Source organism: Nomascus leucogenys, chromosome 4 (assembly GCF_006542625.1).
Source record: "Nomascus leucogenys isolate Asia chromosome 4, Asia_NLE_v1, whole genome shotgun sequence".
In the NCBI taxonomy this organism is placed as follows: Eukaryota; Metazoa; Chordata; class Mammalia; order Primates; family Hylobatidae; genus Nomascus; species Nomascus leucogenys.
Genome location: NC_044384.1, coordinates 48054853 through 48074020, shown reverse-complemented (window position 1 = coordinate 48074020; position 19168 = coordinate 48054853).

The window sequence follows — 19168 nt, the reverse complement described above, 5'->3', positions numbered from 1 at the left end:
TGTTAGATTCTCAGCTGTATATTTAATTCAATTATTGCCTTACTTTTCTCTTCTTGTGTTTGACCTTTTCAATGTATTTAAGAGGGAAAGGAGGCTTCCCTCTTAAATACTCAGTCTACCGTCTTACAGGAAGTTGAAATCTTAAATCAACAGGCTTAATGAACACAACATTGGCCAGTCACAGTGGCTCACATCTGTAATCACAGCACTTCACTTTGGGAGGCCAAGCGGGCAGATCACTTGAGGTCAGGAGTTCAAGACCAGCCTGGATAACATAGTGAAATCCTGTCTCTACTAAAAATACAAAACAATTAGCCAGGCATGGTGGCGCACACCAGTAATCCCAGCTACAGGAAGGCTGAGGCAGGAGAATCTCCTGAACCCAGAAGTTGGAGGTTGCAGTGAGCCAAGATCGTGCCACTGCACTCCAGCCTAGGTAACAAAGCAAGACTCTATTTCAAAAGAAAAAAAAGGAAAAAAGAACACAACATGTCCCAAGAAAAAATTAACATAGATTGATGACCACTAAACAGTATGCTCAGTAAATAGCAGAAAGGAAAGCATCTTAAGGGCAGCCAAGCCAAAAAAGTTCAGCTCATTAAAAAGAAAAAGTAAGGCTGGGCACAGTGACTCATGCCTGTAAAGCCCAGCACTTTGGGAGGCCAAGGCGGTTGGATCACCTGAGGTCAGGAGTTTGAGACCAGCCTGGCCAACATGGCGAAATCCTGTCTCTACTAAAATACAAAAATTAGCCAGGTGTGGTGATGCACATCTGTAGTGCCAGCTGCTTGGGAGGCTGAGGCACAAGAATCACTTGAACCAGGGAGGTGGAGGTTGCAGTGAGCTGAAATGGCACCACTGCAGCCTGGGTGACAGAGCCAGCCTGGGCGACAGAGCGAGACTCCGTCTCAAAAAAAAAAAGAAAGAAAGAAAAAGTAATTCTTTTTTTTTTTTTTTTTTTGAGACGGAGTCTCGCTCTGTCGCCCAGGCTGGAGTGCAGTGGCGCAATCTCGGCTCACTGCAAGCTCCGCCTCCCGGGTTCACGCCATTCTCCTGCCTCAGCCTCTCCGAGTAGCTGGGACTACAGGCGCCCGCCACCACGCCCGGCTAATTTTTTTGTATTTTTAGTGGAGACGGGGTTTCACCATGGTCTCGATCTCCTGACCTCGTGATCCACCCACCTCGGCCTCCCAAAGTGCTGGGATTACAAGCGTGAGCCACCGCGCCCGGCCAAAAGTAATTCTTTTCTGGCTTTAATGGCTCAAACTTCTCTACAGGAACATTGAATTCTACAATAATTTTCAGAAGTAGTCATCAGGGAAAGAAAACATCATGTAAAAATTTTATACCCACACATATGGTTGCTTAGAATAAAGGCAATAGACAGATATTTCTTTTTTTTTTTTTTTGAGACAGATTCTTGCCCTGTTGCCCACGCTGTACTGCAATGGTATGATCTTGGTTCACTGCAACCTCCACCTCCTGGGTTCAAGCAATTCTCCTGCCTCAGCCTCCAAAGTAGCTGGGATTACAGGTGCACACCACCATGCCTGGCTAATTTTTTGTATCTTTAGTAGAGATGGGGTTTCACCATGTTGACTAGGCTGGTCTCAAACTCCTGGCCTCAGGTGATCTGCCTGCCTCGGCCTCCCAAAGTGCTAGGATTACAGGCATGAACCACCACGCCCGGCCTAGACAGATACTTTCAAACATCAAAGAAATCAGGAAATACACTTCCCATCAGTCTGTTCTTGGAAAAAAAAAAAAAAAAAAAAAAAGACCTGCTGTAGGAGAACTGTGGCTCTCAAAGTGCTAAAGGAAGAAACAGTGGTGAAGAGAATAATGGTGACCATTGAATCAATAGAAATTTAGAATGAACAAAGACTGAACAATTAGGTTATTGTATATAAAGTGTAATAACTCAGCTCACTAAAATAGGGAGGAGGAAGCAAAGAGAAGATAGACAGTAGTTACATAAGTTTATTTGTTTCCCCATCTATCGTAGAAGGAAGAAAAGGAATTTGTTTAAAGCTGATTAGTCAAGTAATAGAGATCTAATGTGTTTGAAAATAAAGAGGAAATTACAAAATAATTATTTTAACCCAGCAAAATCAGATAGTGGGAAAGAAGGAAGTTTATATAAAGATCAAAAACAGGCAAAACTAATCTATGAATTATTTTTGGCAGGGTACTAACTGGGAGAGAGCAAGAAAGCATCTCCCGGGATCCTGGTGGTCACACATAATCATCAATCTCTACTCGTAAGAGGTGTGTCCTTTACTGTATGTATATTATAACTCAATACATGTTTTTAATTCAAAGAAGTTAAGTTCTTAAAAATTGTTCAGCAAAACTAAAGAAATGAAAAAATAGAACAGTAGAAGAAATATAATTTATTCTTCTTAATCTAAGAAAGCCATGTAGACATGAATAAGATATAGAGGAAGCAAATGATATACTCAAGCATGTAGAGCTAACTAAAATATATGTGAAACTTCATACTCTGTGAAAGAGAATATACTTTTGCTTCAAGTGCTTATGGGACATTTATAAAATTGACTGTGTGTGCGTGTGTGTGTGTGTGTGTGTGTGTGTGAGACAGAGTCTCACTCTGTCACCCAGGCTGGAGTGCAGTGGCACAATCTCAGCTCACTGCAAGCTCCACCTCCCAGGTTCAGGCCATTCTCCTGCCTCAGCCTCCTGAGTAGCTGGGACTACAGGCGCCCGCCTCCACACCTGGCTAATTTTTTGTTTTTTTTAATAGAGACGGGGTTTCACCGTGTTAGCCAGGATAGTCTCGATCTTCTGATCTCATGATCTGCACACCTCGGCCTCCCAAAGTGCTGGGATTACAGGCGTGAGCCACCACACGCGGCCAAATTGACCATATTTTAGTTAGACTACAAGGATGGCCTTTGGTGTCATAAGATCAGTGCTGCCTGTATCAACCTGGATCTCTGAGTGATGATGTGGAGCAAGACCCACCCCACACCCATCTGCAGCAATCAATCCACATTGACATAGAGTCTGAGGGAGAAATGGATCTTCATTTTATTAAGCGACTGATATTTCAGGAATAATTTATATCATGGCATAGCATAGCCTATGACAACTAATAAATTAGGTTAACAAAAACAATGGAACAAAATAGAAATTCAGAATTAGACCCAAATAAACATAGAAATTCAGTATATATTGATATGGTTTGGATCTGTGTTCCTGCCCAAATCTCATGCTGAATCGTAATCCCCAATGTTGGAGGTGGAGCCTAGTGAGAGGTGATTGAATTATGTGGACAGAGTTCTCATGAATGATTTAGCACCATCTTCTTGGTGCTGTTCTTGTGATAGTGAGTGAGTAAATTATCACAAGATCTGGTTGTTGTAAAGTGTATAGCACCTCCCTTCCTCTCTCTTGCTCCTGCTCTGGCCACGTAAGACATTCCTGCTTCTCCTGCACCTTCCATCATGGTTGTAAATCTCCTGAGGCCTCCCTAGAAACAGAAGCTGCTATGCTTCTGAACAGCCTGCAGAACCGTGAGCCAATTAAACTTCTTTTCTTTATAAATTACCTAGTCTCAGCTATTTCTTTATAGCAGTGTAAGAACAGACTAATACATATATAAAAGTGGCATTTTTTTCGAGTCATGGGGAAACATTATAATAGTCATTAAGTGGAGAAGGAACAATGCTAACATCTGGAAGAAACTAGACCTGCTTAATTTTTTATACCAAAAATGTTCACAGTTCAATGTTTTAAACATAAAAATGTAAAAAGTCAAATGGTTAAAATACTAGGAGAAAGTGTGACTCTATCGTCTCAGGATGGGGAAGGTCTTGCTAACAAACAAAATAAATGATTGACAAATGTTACTATACAAAATTTAAATTTTCTTTATTGGAAGTGTTTCAAAAGTAAAGTTAAAAATCAATGTAATATGAAAATAAATATTTGAAATGCATGAGAGACAAAGGATTAATTTCCCTAATATTTAAAAAAGCACTTACATAAGAACATATTACATAATATTTTAAAAAGCACTTACGTAAGAAGAATATATTACATAATATTTTAAAAAGCACTTACATAAGAGAAATAGAGAAAGAGGTTCTCAGGGAAAAAATAATTTTAAGTACATGGAAAGTTGTTGTACATCTTAAATTTTGAATATGCAAATTAAAAAAGCAATAAGATACTTTCTTGCACCTATTGGTTTGGCAAATAATACGCTATAATGGCAAGACACTGTCAATGGCAGTATAGACTAATACAAACCTCTAAGTGGCACACTTGTCAGTACTTATTAATATTTCAAATACAAATACTCTTTGGTGTAGCAATTATTATTTTTAAAAATTATCCTGCAGTTAATACTTACATATATGTGCAAAGATACAAGCACAGGGATCTATGTTTGCAGTAAAGTTATACCTAGGGTGACTGGAAACAACCTAATTGCCACCAATAAGGGGCAGAATAAAGAAATTACATCAGTGCAATTGGAAATTATGCTTATAAAGGCCTCAGGTTGATTGCATGTAAGCTGATACAGCCTGACAGCTAAGCTCTAGAAAATCATAGATGTGATGCTCCCATTTGTATCTTTGGGATCCCTATAGGCAGCAAATAGCACAGTCATGCTAGATAATCTGAGTTTTAACAGGAGACTGTTTATAAGTTCTGGGTGGGGTGCGGAGAAACCTCTAGAGATAGGATGAGGCACTGTAACCACAAAAAGGCCTAAACAGGTGAAGGAAAGGCACAAATATTATAAATGGAAGAAGAGAGTAGCCGGAGAGAGCCACAGTGGGATCTCAGAAAGTCAGGCCAAGGCCCTACTTCTCTTCGCTCATCTTCCAACATGAAGCTCAAGGTGCGGGAGGCTGAGGATGTATCCAAGGGGAGCTCTAAGTGAGGAAGGAAAGGTTAGAGTGGATATGGAGGGGAAATGGGAGGTATGCAGCATAATACTTTTCAAAACATGCGGATATAGACACACTTATGTTCCTAAGAAACTGCCACAAAGAGATGCCTTTGAGTAAGAACCATGAGAATTAGGGCCTTTGCAGTATGGGATGGAAGGAAATCACACTTTCTCTGCGTTCTCTTTTTTACTGTTGAAAGTTTTTAAATCTTATGCATGCATTATTCTTTTGATTAGAAAAATAGCTGGTGGCAGAATTTCTTTTAGAGGGAAAACTCTTTGGTTTAACAAAGCATCTTGATAGTCATCTTAGCTGAAGAAAGGGAGGTCTGAAAAGCAAAGGAGAAAGGAAAAGAGGGGAAAAAACAATTCTTTCTTCATAAGAATGGGCAGAAAGTGGGGAAAAGTGAAAAATTTGAGGAGAGATACAAGGGCTCAGAAAACGCGGGGTAGCTGGGGTCTAAGGAGAAAAAAAAATACAAGAATGACACAGATTTCTAAGGACGAGATTTTTCAGTTTTATATTATGCCTATTCTTCAGAAAAGCCAACCACATCTACTGCCTTGTTTATATAGTATGTGGTCAGTTAGGGTTGGTGGGAGAAATTAAAGGAATAGGGACTCTGCTTCCTATTTGGATTGTTTTAGGACTGAGAATCAAAAACAGCTACTGTTAGATCAATGAGAAAGAGAAATTTCATCCCCAACCAGAAATTGGGACAGAACCTGACTTGAGAAAACATAAGCCCCTAGAAAGTCTTCAGCAGTATAGGAGAGATGCAGATTTTCACCATATTTGAGGTCGGAGGTTAAGCCAGTATTAGGAAAAGAATGAGCCTAAATAGCTGGTGCTTTGAGCATGCCTGGGGAGCTGTGTGATATATAGAGAATTAAAGCAGAACCAAACAAATGTATTCAAGGACAGATCTGTCTCCGGTGTTCCCAGAGATGTCTAAGAATCCATATGGAGAAATATGTAAAGCTCTGAGCGCAAGTATTTTGCATTGGTTCTTTTGCATACATATCAGCAGGGGTGAGAGGTTTAAATATTATTCTGAAAGTTAATAGTCAGTGCTTTATAATTCAGAAGAGGCTAACCATCAGACTGTCTTTGATCACAATAAATCCAGGATTTTAATCCGTTTTTGTTATCTCCATTTTCCACAAAAACAACATTAATGACAACAGCAAAAACTGAATGTGAAAAATTGGTCTTAAAAGTTTTGCAATAAATATAAAAACATCAAGTACATATAATAATAATAATTTTATAATTAGTTACTAATCTGAAGAGGACTTCAAGATATCTAGAAATAATATAATTGGTTAGGCAAAACCAATATCTTTTTATGAAAGAACATGAGATTTTTTTTTTTTTTTTTTTGAGACAGAGTGTCACTCTGTCGCCCAGGCTGGTGTGATCTCAGCTCACTGCAACCTCCACCTCCCAGGTTCAAGCGATTCTCCTGCCTCAGCCTCCTAAGTAGCTGGGATTACAGGAATGCGCCACCATGCCCAATTAATTTTTTTTGTATTTTCAGTAGAGATGGGGTCTTACCAGGCTGGTCTCGAATTCCTGACCTCAGGTGATCCTCCTGCCTCAGCCTCCCAAAGTGCTGGGATTACAGGTGTGAGCCACCACACCTGTCCGCAATCTTTCTTATATCAAAGGTCTGCATCTATCTTTACTACAACTTTTGTCATACCATATTCCAAATATATAAAATCTCTGACAAACACTCAGGTATTTGGACTTGTTTTTCTAAGAGTAATGATGGGTTGCATTTTTAGAAGATACAATATGTAGGGTTTTGCTCTCTCCTCACCAACAATACATACTTGTGAATTAACCAGTTGGTTTAAGGATACTAGCAATGGCCATGGAAGAGTTTTTTCATATTAAAGTTAACCTATAATAGGCTCAAGTGTACAATACATACAATAACCAACTAGAGTAAGTGGCTCAGAGTCTTAGAAAAATGAAAAGACTCACATGGTTAATAATTAATTTAAAGTTTGAGAGATATATGTAGAGAAATGTACATAGGCATACAAAGTTAAATCTTTTTTGAGGTAACTATATTAATATTCTATCTACCTACCAAAAGAATTTGACATAACTTGAAATTTAAAAAAATCAGACACAATATAATGCCAAATCAGGCAAACAAGACAAATAAGACAAAAGTCAGGTAATAAATATGAAATTAGACAGATACAGTTATTCTGTATTTATAGATAGGAACATAGACTAGAGATGACCTACTCAAATTCATGTCTTTTTACTGCCATATAAGTTTATGTGATTTAACATATTTAAATCTGATTTATTTGCTTAACATTACCAAGTGAAAGAGGATAATAAATGTACTTATACAATAGGGTATGTCAAAAGGTATCATCTAAAACTTGAATATAAGGCAAGGAGAGTACCACATGTGCTTTCAAAGTCCTACGAGGGCATTTTTTAACCAACTCACTCATGGATTACTTAATTAACTAGGGCAACTTTCCTTTGACTTTCATTTATTTATTTATTTTGAGATGGAGTTTCAATCTTGTCGCCCAGGCTGGAGTGCAATGGTGCAATCTCGGCTCACTGCAACCTCCACCTCCTGGGTCCAAGCGATTCTCCTGTCTCAGCCTCCCAAGTAGCTGGGATTACAGGCACCCGCCACCACGCCCAGCTAATTTTTGTATTTTTAGTAGAGTCGGGGCTTCGCCACATTGGCCAGGCTGTTCTCGGACCCTGACCTCACATGATCCATCCACCTTAGCCTCCCAAAGTGCTGGGATTACAGGCATGAGCCACCACACTCAGCCCCTTTGACTTTTATATGGACCTTTTTGTATGATTTGTACAAAAATTAAGAGCTTAGACTCTGTGGAATTTTACGGTAACTTGTATTAATAGATTCAGTGGAGCTACAAGTAATTTCTGTAAGGTAGAAAAGATAACCTCAAATGTTATGGCTTTTTATTGCCCTATAGAACAATCTTATTCTAATGTTTTTCGCAAATGCCTATAAACACCCATTTCCTCAAAATACTCTTTAAACCACTTTGTCATTTTGCTGATTCCCTCATTAATGAGTTAATAAATCTTTAACATGTGCTTCTTCTACATTGCAATGAGAATCATATTTTTGGCTTTTTGGAAATTATATTTAGACAGGTAGTTATGCTGGTTAAATGAGACAACATGCCTAGATAATAGTAAATGTTCAATAAATGTTAGATTTTAAGTTTCATGCCCTAATCCCTCCAACATTATAAGAAAAAAATGCAGCTGTGTTTACAGAGGGAATAAATACACATATGTATATGTATAAATGTGTTTGATGTACATATACATATATTCATAATACATACAGGCAAGAGTAGTATATATAATATATATTACTTATGTATATATATAATATATAGATGTATTTATATTTATCAAACATTTACTATCAAGAACATCATATAACTTTTTGGCTGAGTGCAGTCCTCATGCCTGTAATCCCAGCACTTTGGAAGGCCGAGGCGGGCAGATCACTTGAGGTCAGGAGTTCGAGATCAGCCAGGCCAACATTGAGAAACGCTGTCTCTACTAAAAATACAAAAATGAGCCGGGCATGGTGGTGGGCACCTGTAATCCCAGCTACTGGAGTGGCTGAGGCAGGAGAAATCGCTTGAACCCAGGAGGTGGAGGTTGCAGTGAGCTGAGATGGTGCTGTGTCCAGAATTGGTGGGTTCTTGGTCTCACTGACTTCAAGAATGAAGCCGCGGACCCTCGCAGTGAGTGTTACAGCTCTTAAGGTGGCACGTCTGGAGTTTGTTCCTTCTGATATTCGGATGTGTTCGGAGTTTCTTCCTTCTGGTGGGTTCCTGGTCTCGCTGGCTCAGGAGTGAAGCTGCAGACCTTCGCGGTGAGTGTTACAGTTCTTAAGGCAGCGCGTCTGGAGTTGTTCGTTCCTCCCGGTGGGCTTGTGGGCTCGCTGGCTTCAGGAGTGAAGCTGCAGACCTTCGCAGTGAGTGTTACAGCTCATAAAAGCAGTGTGGACCCAAAGAGTGAGCAGTAGCAAGATTTATTGCAAAGAGCGAGAGAACAAAGCTTCCACAGTGTGGAAGGGGACCCCAGCAGGTTGCCACTGCTGGCTCAGGCAGCCTGCTTTTATTCTCTTATCTGGCCCCACCCATGTCCTGCTGATTGGTAGAGCCCAGTGGTCTGTTTTGACAGGGCACTGATTGGTGTGTTTATAATCCCTGAGCTAGACACAAAGGTTCTCCACGTCCCCACTAGATTCGGTAGATACACAGTGTGGACACAAAGGTTCTCCAAGTCCCCACCAGAGTAGCTACAGAGTGTCGATTGGTGCATTCACAAACCCTGAGCTGGACACAGGGTGCTGATTGGTGTGTTTACAAACCTTGAGCTAGATACAGAGTGCCTACTGGTGTATTTACAATCCCTGAGCTAGACATGAAGGTTCTCCACGTCCAACCAGAGTACCTAGATACACAGTGTCGATTGGTTCATTCACAAACCCTGAGCTAGACACACGGTGCTGATTGGTGTATTTACAATCCCGGAGCTAGACATAAAGGTTCTCCACGTCTCCACCAGACTCAGGGGCCCAGCTGGCTTCACCCAATGGATCCCACACTGGGGCTGCAGGTGGAGCTGGCCTGCCAGTCACGCGCCGTGTACTCGCACTCCTCAGCCCTTGGGTGGTCGACGGGACTGGGCGCCGTGGAGCAGGGGGCGGCGCTCATCGGGGAGGCTTGGGCCGCACAGGAGCCCACGGAGGGGGTGGGAGGCTCAGGCATGGTGGGCTGCAGGTCCCAAGCCCTGCCCCGCAGGAAGGCAGCTAAGGCCCGGCGAGAAATCGAGCGCAGCGCCGGTGGGCTGGCACGGCTGGGGGACCCAGTACACCCTCCACAGCCGCTGGCCCGGGTGCTAAGCCCCTCATTGCCCGCGACCGGCAGGGCCGGCGGGCTGCTCCGAGTGCGGGGCTGCCAAGCCCACGCCCACCCGGAACTCCAGCTGGCCCGCAAGCGCCACACACAGCCCTGGTTCCCGCTCGCGCCTCTCCCTCCACACCTCCCTGCAAGCTGAGGGAGCCGGCTCTGGCCTTGGCCAGCCCAGAAAGGGCTCCCACAGTGCAGCGGTGGGCTAAAGGGCTCCTCAAGTGCCCCCAGAGTGGGAGCCCAGGCAGAGGAGGCGCCGAGCCAGCGAGGGCTGTGAGGACTGCCAGCACGCTGTCACCTCTCAGCGCCACTGCACTCCTCCAGCCTGGGCGACAGAGTGAGACTCCATCTCAAAAAAGAAAAGAAAAAAAAGAACATCATGTAACTTCTAAAGACTCTCTTCATTTCCATAATTTTATGGTTAATGTTTTCTAGCAAAATGTAACATTAATAACCAATAACAATGTACTCCAGCCTGATTTCCGGTTTAAGATCCCCAGCTGAAAGAGCTTAAATAGACCAAATCAGAAACAGCAATAGCAGTGTCATAAAGATAACTTCCTAAGAACTGTGCTATTTCATCAGAGAAACTTACCGAGTGCTCTGCGAGAATTCTAAGACATTAACCATGTTAATATACCTAAATTGCAGGAGTTGCTTATCTATAAATACCCATCTTGAATGGACATTTGTCTGCCCCTGATATGTATAGGGGTGGGAGGTGTAAATGCCAGAAGGAAACAACCCAGAGAAACATACATTACCTCTACTACTCTGTCGTTTTTTGTCTCTTCATAAGAGGGACCACACAGGAGAGTGTCTGGGAAACTATTTACCTTGCAAATAAAAGTATGGTCAACTTTTTCCAAACTTTTTACTCAGGGACTCAAAATTATTAACCATGCCCCATGTGTGAGAAATGGTAAATTTATTTTAAAATTTCTTTTCCTTTTTTTTTAAACATTTAATGACTTGTAGGAAAACTGAACCTATTCTCTGTCTCCAACAAAATATTCACTCACGTTCCAAGATACTCCAGTGTTAGTATGTAGTAATATATTTCAGGAGTGCCTGTGACCCAAATAGTGTATCTGCCTTGAAAGATGATCATTTTATTCTTTCTGTTAGGAACGCTAGTCAACTGATCTCATTTCGAGTGGTAGCTTTTGCCACAAAAAAAGGTGGGCAGTGAATTTTGTTTTCTTTCCTGTTCTAGATGAAGAGGTTAATTTACAAGGTAAGTTAAACATGTGCTATCTATAATTTAGAATGGTCGAAAAGAGTAAACTCAAGGAGAAGATGAATAAAACATTTTTACAGTGGTAAATTATTTAAATAGTGTTAATTAATTTAATCTTCCCTGACATTGTCATTTAAGGACAGAAGCTCCTAGGCAGTTTCTTATTTTAACACTTCCCCCCCCACATTATGCATGGTTCATAATGGATTCAGTATAAAAATTCAAAAATGGAACTATATTGAGCAGAAAGTGGAAGTTCCTAATACCAATGTAGAACAATGGCTCTATATTCTTTTTTATATTATACATATATACATACATATTCACAATATGCTATAATTGCATGTATATGTTATATGATATATATTACAAAATAAATGAAATCATCTTAAATCTATTATTCTTTCACATGACCTTTTCACTCAACATATTATGGACATTTACCAATGTCAATTCATATAGATCTACATTATCTTTTTGATGGCTGCATAGTATTCCTTTGCATGAATTTATCATGAGTTGGTGCATTAATTAGCAGACTTCACTGTGCATTATGGTCACCTATGAAATTTGGTCATTCTCCTCTTGCCAGTGTCCAGCTTCTACAGAAGGTTTGGCATGAGGCTCAAACATTCATATTTTTAGGAGTGTTTGGAGGAGACTCTGAAACACACCAAATTTTGAGAACTAGGTATTTAACGAATTTGTTGTTGACAGGCATTTCATTTCTTTCTAATTTTTAAAAACACAGCACTACAGCTGGGTGCGGTGGCTCATGCCTATAATCCCAGCACTTTGGGAGGCCAAGGCGGGCAGATCACTTGAGGCCAGGAGTTCAAGAGCAGCTTAGCCAACATGATGAAACACCACCTCTACTAAAAATACAAAAATTGGCCAAGTGTGGTGGCGGACGCCTGTAGTCCCAGCTACCTGGGAGGCTGAGGCAGGATAATTGCTTGAACCTGGGAGGCAGAGGTTGCAGTGAGCTGAGATCATGCCATTTCATTCCAGCCTGGGAGACAGAGTGAGACTCGTCTCAATAAAACAAAAAAACAAACAAACAAACAAAAAAAAACACTAGAATAATATTGACATCTGAAAATAGAAAAAGTAGAAAGCTGGAAGGAGAAATTATATTTTTCTCTCTTCCCTTTATTTCTTTCCACCTTTCTTCCTGTTTCCCTCCCTGAGTCTGAACTTCCCACTTCTTCTCATTCCATAGAAGGAAAAATAAGAAAAGATTAGATAGATCTGGGGAGAAAATTAGAAAAATGCAAAATGGTGATGGCAATAGGGGAGAGAGGCCATCCTCAGGTTTTGGAATAAGTGAATGAAAAAGGATGAAGCCAGGTTTCTCATTCTAGGTGGGCCATTAGGAAACAGGAATGCCAATTTTCATTTCATCAGGGCTTCTGTCTATGTACTTAACTTTCACAATTGTTGCAAATTTAATTGTAAGCAATAGAGATGAATGGAGCAAGCACTAGACTTTAGTGCTGTCGCTTTCACTCTCTAGCTGTGTGATCTTTGATATGTCAACCTCTCTGTGCATCAGTTTCCTTGTCTGTAAAATGTGTGAGCTAGATTAATCTACAGTCCCTTTCAGGTCTATCATTCTTTAATTCCATGAAAGAACATTTTGTTTCATTTTGTAACCAACCCCATTTCAGAAAAGGAACTTTTTAAAAATTCTAATTTATGTGTTTTTTTTTATTTTTTAGAGATGTGGTCTCACTATGTTGCCCAGGCTGGTCTCAAACTCCTGACCTCAAGCAATCCTTCCTCTTCAGCCTCCCAAGTAGCTGGGATTACAGGCATGCACCACCGTACCTGACTAAAGCTAATTTAAAAACCCATGGGCATTAGAGTATGTGACAATGAGCATTCTGCAATTCATACATATATACATGTATGGTATATTCTCTTAGCACTCTGTGTTTCAGAATAACAGATGGTATCCAATGTACCTTGGATGAGAAGGGTTACAGTAGGATCAGTAGGATATATATGTGTGTGTCTGTGTATATATATATACATATCCTTCTATGTAATCCTGTATTGATTGCATGAAGGTTTTAATACTTCAGTGGAAATCAATCTGCAAAGACTAATAAGTGGGAAAATGATGCTTTAAGATACCGACAATTTAAAACAAGTTCCAGACAAATAAGACAATTTAGGCTCAAACTCAAAGACTGTAGTCAAGGACTTCTCACCTTTCAGAAATTAGAAGTGTGGCCAGGTGTGGTGGCTCATGCCTGGAATCCCAGCACTTTGAGAAGCCGAGGCGGGCCGATCACCTGAGGTCAGGAGTTCAAGACCAGCCTGGACAACATGGTGAAAAACCCATCTCTACTATAAATACAAAAAATTAGCTGGGTGTGGTGGTGCACGCCTGTAATACCAGCTACTCAGGAGGCTGAGACAGGAGAATTGCTTGAACCCGGGAGGCAGAGGTTGCAGTGAGCTGAGATCGTGCCATTGCACTTCAGCCTAGGCAACAGAGAGAGACTTTATCTCAAAAAAAAAAAAAAAAGAAAGAAAAAAATAAGAAATGTGTTCATGATAACTACACTTTTCTGATTCAGACAATTGTCTGGTAACAATGAAACCAAGTCACACAAGTATAAAATGGAGTCCTGCCAAGGCTAAAATAGACACCAAGTAAGTGACAAATACTTGAATAACAGTGAAGCATAAATTGATATAAATAAGAAATTCAGTGATCACATGATATCGCCTAGGAGATTTCTGCCTAATGTCTTACCATGACTCCTCTTATGTGGGTTAAATGGTGGCCTCCCAAAAAAATATGTTTACCTGGAACTTGTGGACATTACTCAATTTGCAAAAAAAGGTCTTTAGAGATGTAATCTGCAATTTAGAGTAGCCCTAAATCCAATGGCAACTATCCTTATATCAGAGGAGAAGGCAGTGCGAATACAGAGGCAGAGATTGGATGATGCACTCCAAGCCAAGCAGTGCCAAGGACTGCCAACAGCCACAAGAAACGAGGAGAGAGGCCTGGACTAGGCACTCCCTCAGCCACCAGAGGAAACCAACCTGCAGACACCTTGATTTTGGACTTCTGGAATTCTGGCCTCCAGAACTATGAGAGAATAAATTTCTGTTTTAAACCATCCAATTTGTGGTAATTTGCCCTGGCAGCCCCAGAAAACTAACGCACCTCTTTAAAAATATAGTTTCCAAAAATACTAATCTACTCAGTTTCCTGAATACACTACACACACACACACACACATACACACTCACACACACTATAATCCCCAAATCTTTTAAGGATTAGGTGATCTTGGCCTAAATCCTACTTCTATGACCTGTGATGACCAAAACCCTCCTCCATGTGTCCTGTAAATTTCCACGCATACTTCCTCATGTTTGGGGCGCCACATTGAGTTGTACAGACTCCCTGGCTAGAAGACCTTCTGTAATGCACAGCCTGCAATCTACCAGCACTCTGCCCTCAAAGCTATGCACTCTGCCATGGGGCTGCAATGCATGTTTTTCACACAAAGGTGTCACTCTGTCCCAAAGAGGTATCTCTTAAAAATTTGTACAAAAATGGCATGTCACCAGCAGTGGTTCTCCCTGTCCGCTCTCTTGCCGCTGATCCTTGCCACAGCTCTCCCAGGACTGGTATCCACAAATCATTCTTTAATTTTAAATTTTTATTTCAGGTTCGGGGTACATTGCAGGTTGATTATACAGGTAAATTCATGTCACAGGGGTTTGTGGTACAGATTATTTTATCACCCAAGTACTAACTTCATACCCAATAGTTATACTTTCTGATCCTCTCCCTCCTCCCACCCTCCATCCTCAAGTAGACCCCAGTGTCTCTTGTTGTCCCCCTCTTTGTGTTCATGTGTTCTCATCATTTAGCTCCCACTTATAAGTGAGAACATGCAGTATTTGATTTTCTGTTCCTGCGTTAGTTTGCTAAGGATAATGCACAAATAATTTTTAAACCTAGTGAGATCACCAGAGGTTGCACAGAAATTACATCACATACCATACAATTTCATCAGTAAGTTTAGTTTTTCGTTCATGTTCTCTCCTTTCCAATGTCCTGAAATTCTTATACATGACTTTCCTACTGATATAAGCCATACCATCAACTCTGTCTGTGCACCACATTCTGGAGAATAAAATTTTCCCCATCTTCTTTCACTATTTTAAGTCTCAGGGCCTTTGAACATGCTGGCTCCTTATCCCTTTTTCAGAAATAAACTCTTGTCTATTTATCTTTCAAACACTATTGCAAAATGAAAGAAATTGAATTATTAAAAAATAAAGACCACAAATTCACCAGTCATTGTCTATCTCCCACAGACGGGCCTCTTCTCTCCTACCTCTCCTCAACTGGATGATAGCTCTTTAAGAGCACAGCCCTGACTACTTGCTCCTCCCACCCTGCATTTAATCACACACTCAAATGTTTGTTTTCTAAGCACTTTTCTCATAATCAGATATCCTAAGAGGATTGTAGTCAAATGACTATAATCAAGTTTAAATTCCTGTCATTTTCCAAAAATCGATAACATTAAAAGTCTGACAAATTCTGCTGGCTACCACTCTTTCTAGTGACTTAGACACAGGCTATAATGGAGTCTTTTTCTTTTTTGCATGAGATTTCTGCAATAGTTCGGAGTTGCCCTTGTTTTTTGCACTTCTACTGGGACATTATTATTATTATTATTATTTTTGTAGACAGGGTCTCACTCTGTCACCCAGGCTGGAGGGCAGTGGTGTGATCTTGGCTCATTGCAACCTACACTTCCCAGGTTCAAGCGATTCTCCTGCCTCAGCCTCCCAAGTAGCTGGGATTACAGGTGCCCACCACCACGCCCAGCTAATTTTTGTATTTTTAGTACAGACAGGGTTTCACCATGTTGGCCAGTCTGGTCTCGAACTCCTGACCTCAAGTAATCTGCCTGCCTGATCCACCTGCCTCAGCCTCCCAAAGTGCTGGGATTACAGGCGTGAGCCACCACGCCAGTCCGGTCAATTCGACGTCTTTCCTTTTGCTTTGCTTGCATAGTATCTTTTAGCAAGAACACTTTCATTTCTTCCTTCCTAATCCTTTGGTCATGCTCACGTTTACATCCATTGCCCTGTTTTTCAGGGCTTTTGGTGATGTTATGCTCCTTCTGAATTTGATTTCTTTTTCCATTTCTGGTTCCTTTCCAATCCCAAATTAAGAATGCCACTAAGCAGCGAACATCATCTTGACAAACTCAAAATGCAGTTACATTTTTGCTTGGTTTATCAGATTGTGACCCATGAGATTAATCCAGAAATCGTATAAAAACAATATTTTATTTTATTCCTTGTGTATAGGCTGCAGCAATTTATTTTTGATGTATTAACAAAAAAAGTCTGTTTTCCTTGCACTGTTTGGTTCTTACCAGTTTCTTTCCAAAAGTAACATTCTTATCTAAATATAAAAATTATAAATAGGCCAGGCACAATGGCCCATGCTTGTAATCCCAGCACTTTGGGAGTCTGAGGCGGGTGGATTACTTGAGCCTGGGAGTTCAAGACCAGCCTGGACAACATGGTGAAACCTTGTCTGTACAAAAACACAAAAATTAGCCAAGCATGGTGGCACATGCCTTTAGTCCCAGCTACTCAGGAGGCCAACGTGGGAGGGTGGCTTGAGAACAGGAAGTAGAGGCTGCAGTGAGCCAGGATCATGCTGCTGCACTCCAGCCCGGGTGATAGCGTGAGACTCCATCTTTAAATATATAAAAAAATAAGTTACTTTCCAAATTTTAAGTTTATTACTGAGCACGGACCTTAAGCACTTTATACGCCATTTCATTAGGGCTTCATAATAGCAATACAAGGTCCCTACCATTACTGTTTGATGCTGCAGATGGAGAAACTGAGTTTCTGAGAGGTGAAGGGACTTGCCCAAACTTGTCCAATTAGAATGTGATAAATCCAGCATGCAAGCCTGCTAAGACAGTTTGAAGCCTCTGCCTTCCTGTACTTGGCCTTTTTCTAGTTAGTCTGGGAGAGGCACCTTCTAATTGATATCTATCTCAGACACCTCCTAAGGTCCAAATTCCTAAAGCAAAGTTAGGGGTTTAATCTTTTTCATAAAGATGAAACTGAATTTTTTTCAAACAGGGATTCCCCAAACCAAATGCCTGTGGCAGCCAGGCAGGTAAAATAAATGGGAAAGCAGGCAGAGTGCAAAGCAAAACAAAAACAAAATAACCACTGACAAGCTAGAGTTAATTGGTGCATCACAGGATCGTTGGCCTGGCGTTGCCAGGTAGCCTATTATTTTCAAAAGAAAACAGAAATTCAAGTTTTCATTTGAAATCTCTCAATTATTAAATGTCAGCATCTAAATCAGATTTGTTTTTCCAACAGTGCAAACTAAATATGCCTATGAAGCCCACAAATTGCCAGCCAGTGAGTGGCTCTAGTATGGACTTCACCTTGGCCCATAAAGCACATGTCCAATATGGTAGCCATAGGCCACATGCAACTATTTAAATTTACATTTTAATTAAGTGTAAATAAAATTAAAAATTCAATTCTTCAGTTGCACTAGCCACATTTCCGCTGTTCAGTAGTCACATGCGGTGTGTGGCTACTATAACAGATGCTACAGAACATTTCCATCATTGCAGAAAGTTCTATCAGACAGCACTGAACTGGAGCAACAAGAAAATCAGAGCTGCTTTTTTGTCCTCCATCGTGATCACCAGCTTGTACTAGAATGCTAAAGTTACTGCTCCCCCAGGACCACTCCGGACCCTTCTCTTTCATCTGAACAGACAGAGGTTGCACAGACAATCCCACCTACTCCCCCGGGGTCTGACATGAAGCCAGGAGGGGATGCACAGACGGGCAAGCCTGGGAAGAAGGCAAAGTGTGTCTTTAGCATTTCCCAGTCCCTGCTTTGGGACTCTGGGACTTACAGTCAGGCCACCACCCTCCCCTTTCTATAGAGACCAGGGCTTAATAATCTCTTTGCCCACTCTGGAAAACTTATGTCTAGATCATTCAATTACAGTAAAGCGTAAATAATGGATATGTACCTGAATTTTCTACCCCTGCCTTGGAAGTTGATATTTACAATGTAGAAAATTCTAAGAGTAAGATGTCAGGCCTAGGGGAGATGGTGAAGCAGGATTTTATATTCTCATAGCAGAAGACCACGATCATCTCCCTGAAGCATCTGAAATCTTACCTCGTAGGCTGTCAGTTCATTTCCCTGGCTCTATGGCAGGCACTACTCAGGATCTGGGTCAGTAGTCTCAAAATTAGGTTGCTCATGAGGACCACCTCCATAGGCTTGCCAGCTTTAACAAGTGAAAATACAAGATTCCCAGTTAAATCTGAGTTTGAGTTTCAGATAAACAATGAATTTGTTTATTATAAGTATGGCCAGTATGCTATGCAATGTGTATTTTATCTGGAAATTTTACACCTATGGCCCATTTTATAAAGATACTTTCTTGCTGGACCCACAGATTCTCAAGCTCACTCAGGTTTAGGAACCCTGATCATATTTAACTCAACTGCCTCTGGGAAGTGTTTCATTTCTTAGTCAATTTTTGTGTCCTTAGAACTGTCTTTTTATTTTATTATTTATTCATTCATTTGTTTTTAGAGACAGGGTCTCGCTCTGTCACCCAGGCTGGAGTGCTGTGGCATGATCACAGCTCACTGGAGCCTCAAACTCCTGGGCTCAAATGATCCTCCTGCCTCAGCTTTCCAAGTAGCGGGGACTACCGGCACGTACCAGCACACCTGGCTAATTTTTTTAAACTTTTTTGTAGAGATGGGGTCTCACTATATTGCCCAGTCTGGTCTTGATCTCCTGGCATCAAGCAATTCTTCAGCCTCAGCCTCCCAGAGTGCTGGGATTACAGGCATGAGCCACAGCACCTGGTCTGGAACTCTTTTTTTTTTTTTGAGATGGAGTTTCGCTCTTGTTGCCCAAGCTGGAGTGCAATGGCACGATCTCAGCTCACTGCAACCTCCACCTCCTGGATTCAAGCAAT